At 43.7% G+C, this 5,032-nt stretch overlaps 1 long non-coding RNA gene across 1 annotated transcript; it reads left to right on the forward strand.

Moving 5' to 3' along the window:
• Nucleotides 1-681: 681 nt before the first annotated feature.
• On the forward strand, nt 682-3,738 carry LOC112670127 (uncharacterized). Its single transcript, XR_003142778.3, has 3 exons — nt 682-756; nt 973-1,043; nt 2,167-3,738. It is a non-coding gene; the product is annotated as an uncharacterized LOC112670127 (long non-coding RNA).
• Nucleotides 3,739-5,032: the final 1,294 nt, after the last annotated feature.

Here is a 5,032-nt window from a genome sequence, read left to right on the forward strand (position 1 = left end):
TTGTACACTGATGTGAACAATGACCCAATATGCCATAGGTGCTCAATAAATATTTATTGAAAAAATAAAATAACATTAGATAAGAAAGGGAGAAGGGCTTCCTTCAATGCACTACCACCCACTTCCTGTAGAATTCCTCTCTCTCCAGTCAGCCTTTGCAATCCAGGGCTTGCAAGATGGTTCACCAGTGACCTCTGCCTTTCCCCCTGAGCAAGCTGTGAGCAGTAGAAGGAATGGGGCTAAAGGCTTCATCACAGAGCTCCTGGCTGCTAACCAACCCCCCTCACCCTTCTCCCCACTGGGAACCCCATATGAGCATCCTCCCATATAAGCACACCATCAGAGTTCCAGACTTGAAGCCGGCCAATGCTTTCATTTCACAGAAGTGGAGTTGGGGACCCAGTGAGGTGCAGTGACCTTCCCAAGTGACCTTCCACCCAGTGAGATGGAGTGACAGGGAGTTCCTGAGTCCCTCTGTGGTCTGGACTGATAAATACACCAGGGCTCCATTGCTAGGTGGCCAATGGGCCAGCTCTAGGGAAATGCTAAAGGTAGAGGATGCACTCGGGCCTTGTAGCTTTGGCTTTTCAGTTGTCTCTCCTCCCCCTATACAAGTCTGGTCCTTCCCCCACCCCAGAGCTGTGATGTATTCAGTGATTCATTCAGTGATTGCATTTGGCCCAACAGACAAAATCCCAATGCAGGGGAGAAGACTCTGGCAGCAGGGTGTCAGTCCACAAGGAGCTGAGTAGAAAGGTATTTTACAGAGGAGGGTAACCTCGTCCAAACCCTAATATGTGTTTTTTCAAAAGAGCTTGCTATCTTTTGGAACCCATGTAATAGCAGAAGTCTAAAGTCAGTGAAAGGAAATGCCTGGCCCAGGGTCTGTCTGTAAGTTGGGGCTGTAGAAATCTGGGTTTTTCCATTTCTGACTCTCTGTCTACAAATTTTCTCTTCTTCCATTCTCATCAGGTCTGGAACAGGAACAGCTTCATATATAAGAAAAATACCAGCTAGTTTTCCCTGGGTCCTCCCAGATCAAAGTAAGCCTATGATATGGGAGTTTGTTCTCACCCATATCTCTTTCATTTTTTTTTTAAAGATTTGTTCATTTTAGATAAAGAGAGAGGTCGCCTGGGTGGCTCAGTCGATTAAGTGTCTGCCTTGGGCTCAGGTCCTGATCTCAGGATCCTGGGATCAAGCCCCATGTTGAGTTCCCTGCTCAGCAGGGAGCCTTCTTCTCCCTCTCCCTCTGCCCAATCCCCACTTGTGTGCTCTCTCTCTCTGTCAAATAAATAAATAAAATTTTAAAAAAGAAAGAGAGAGAGAGAGCATGGGCAGGAGGCGCAAAGGGAGAGGGAAAGAGAGAATCCCAAGCAGACTCTCCACTGAGCACAGAGTCTGATGTGGGAAATCAGTTTCCCAACCCTGAGATCACAACCTGAGCCAAAACTGAGAGTCGCATGCTTAATTGACTGTGCTAACCAGGGGCCCTCATACCTCTTTCAGATAGACAAACCATATCATCAGAGAGAACTTGGGGTGAGAGATAAGAAGCCCATGCTTAAAATAAGCCACAATGACTTCTATTTGTTCAGCATCTAATATGGGCCAAGCACTTATAATCACTCATCCTCTGATATCATCCATACATCAGTCCCATGACGTAGGCTCAGAGAGGTTAATCAGCCTGTCAAATGTCACACAGCTGGTAAGTATCAGAGCTGGCATTCAGTCTGAGCACTGCAGGTTTGGCCTCCCTGTTATGCCACCCGCCGCGATCTTAGTGGGAGTGAGCGACATCACAATGGAGCAAAGGACCAGCTTCCCACCTGCCTTCACAAGGATGACTCCCTTATCTCTCAGAGGCTTGCCACCCCCCTGGGGTCATTCCCATCCCATTTTCTGGTTTAGGTTTTCCACAGCTCCGTTACCATGGCACTGGGGGCTCTCACCACTATTCAAAAACCCAGAAGAGGAAAATAAGAGGGCTTGGCTCTTTGATTCAAGAGCTGACCAGTTCTTTTAAAAGATAAACTCAATCTGGTCCTTGAATCAGGACTAGAAATGGGAGCCAGATAATGGCACTTGTAGGTCTTGGAGTTATTCAGCTTCTTGCTGCAAATTCAGTTCACTTTTCAGACATGATCGCATTCTTCTCCATAGGCTCTTAGCGAAAGCCCAGAGGAGAGATGGGGCTGATTCTCTATGGTCTGCGTCTAGAGGGAGGCTCATGGCCTCCCACCCATGCATCTGAACGTGTTCCTCTTTGCTCCTCTCCTGCCTGGCATGAAAGATAAAAAGATGGCACACTGCTGGCACTGTTACCTGTAAGTAGGAATTTCTGTGAGGGCCATGGTTTGTTCCATCAAGTTTAAAACATCAAAAAATAAATATGCTGCAAGCTTGGTAGCCTGTTGGAGATTAGAGATATTACTGTTTCAAGCCCCGTTCCCCCCACCCAGCACTCAGGTGGCATCTCCCAGAACAAACAGAAGCCCTGAGAGAATGAGCAAACCAAAGGGAAGGAGCTCTTGCTACCAGCCTTCAGAACTGCCTCTAGATATTGAGACCACCTTTCCTGCTGGTGGGAAGAAGCAATTTCCACCCCCCACTAGGATACTCTGAGTATGTTTTGTTTATCACTCAGTCTCTTGGCTCTTTGGTTCTCCTCCATGACTCTACTTGCTCTTCACGTCTTGGTATAGTGGAAAGAAAATGCCCTTTGGAATCAGGGAGGCTTGGATTTAAAGCTCAGCTCTTCTTCAACTGAACAGCTGAGTGATTTTAGACAAGTTACTTAATATTCTCTGAATCTCAGGACTGAGGACAGTCTGGACGGGCCCATTTCTTCTCCAACTTCCTGTCCTTGTTTACTTAAAAGAAGGTATCAGAAAATTTCAGATCCTTGCTTTATGCTTTGGGATCCTAGTGTTTGCAATTTGAATGCTTTTAACATTCAGTTTTGGATTCCACATCTCAAATTCACCAAGTTTTTATATTTAGACATTAGGGTTTAAGTCTTGCCGACTGGTTCTCAATACAGAGGGATCTGTTGGGAGTTCTATAACAGGAACACATACCAATTTCCAACTTGGCTAACCCACTGACTGATGAAAGGGGAAGAGACGGAGCTTTTGCTTCAGCAAAGACTTCTGTTTAGTAACCAATCTCCCAGTTTGAAGGTGAGGCCAAGGATGTTAAACGTTATTTGTTTAGTCATCTGTGAATCAGCGCTCTCTGCTCTCCACTCTCAGCCCAAACTGCAAAGGAAATTTTATTTGAAATCTGCAAGAGTCCCAGCCTTGGGCAGCACATAAACAGAGAAGAGAGAAATGGCCTATAAGCACAAGTGTAGAGCTTCTTATCCCAGTCAATACATATGAAAACTCAGCACAACAGACAAGATGCGGCTAAGAATTCATCCAGCAATTCATCCTCATGTTTAAACTAAACCATCTACTTACCCATTTTGTCAGATCAGTCTCAAAGTTGGTAAGGCTTGGGGAGCTAAATAATATTATAGTAATTCTGGAGTTGTAATCTTTTACAAATCCTTCAGTGCCCAACAGGCCTGAGTTAAAATGTGTAAGTAGAGGTTTGGGGATTTGGGGGAAAATGGGGCTAATGGATTTAGGATTTCTTTTCAGGATGATGAAAATATTTGAAAATTGATTGTGGTGATGGCTGGTTGAGCAGTGGTGAATATACTAAAAAGCAATGAATTGTAAACTTTAAATGAGTGAATTTTATGGTATGTGAATTATATATCAATAAAACTGTTTTTAAAAATTCCTCAGCCTCTAATTCTCAGTTTCCCTATTATAAAGTGGGGATAAAGCAGATAATGCTGTTGTGAAGACTGAGTGACTATAGAAAAGTGCTTAGCTCTAGATTACAGTAGATGCTCAGTTAATAGAATCTGTTATCATCAGAGTAGCAATATAATAGTAATTAAGACAGTAATGGTAGTGAATTCATTCCCATATCCTCCATAATTTCCTAGACCATTGTAGCCCCAACTTCCTTTCTTCTCTAGATTATAATCTACACAGCTCATTTGAAAATTTGAAAAATTAATGACCTATCTTTTTGTGGTAGCTCTTTCACTATTGTCCTGAACAATTATTCATATCTTCTATTCAGTTAGTTTTATGGTAAAAAGTAACTTTCTGCTTATTTATACAATCTTTCACTAGACTATGAAACCCCAAGGATAGAGAAAGTGCCTCAGTGACCCTTTCAACAAAACTTGCACTTGCAGGCACTCAAAATGATTTCTGGACTGGATTTTACTATTAGATCTGTAGGAAGTATGAAATTCATCTCCTAGCAGCTTCTTCTGTCCCCCAGATCCTCTATCTGTCCTTTCTTTTCTAAGTTCCATCTAGTAGCCTATCAATCATCTATCTACAAGTGTGAAGAATCAGTCTTTAAAAAATGGCTTCCTTCACTTTCTACCACCCCTGTGAGTCAGACAGCACACCACAGTTGCGAAAAAGAAATTATTGTTTCAGCTGACAGATCATTGGTTAGAGAGTCTTCCATAGAAGGGTGGATATGATATCCTCTCAACATGTTCCTTTGAGGAAGTTTAATAAATGTGGCCGCCAGAAATCTTTAACATAGAGAATCCTGGGCCCCTAAACAAGCTTCAAGGAGTGAAAGGGTCTCCCTACTTGACGAATATCTTCTTCCCTGGTTAGCTCATTGTTCTGCATAGCTGAAGGAACTATTTCTTGCAAAAACAAAGAAAACTACACAGATCAAGTAATTAAGGTAGCAAATGAGGCTTGGCACCTGGAGGAAATAGAACCAGTTATGATTAAGAGTGAATCTGAATACCCCCCAACAAAATCCACAAACTGAGAGAATACTTCCCCTAGGGGCACCCGGGTGCCTCAGTCGGTTAAGAGTCTGCCTTTGCCCAAGTCATGATCTCAGTGTCCTGAAATCAAGCCCCGCATCTGGCTCCCTGCTCACTGGGGAGTCTGCTCCTCCTACCCCCTCTACCCCTCCCCCCAGCTTGTGC

Source organism: Canis lupus, chromosome 25, assembly GCF_003254725.2.
Source record: "Canis lupus dingo isolate Sandy chromosome 25, ASM325472v2, whole genome shotgun sequence".
NCBI classification, from domain to species: Eukaryota; Metazoa; Chordata; class Mammalia; order Carnivora; family Canidae; genus Canis; species Canis lupus.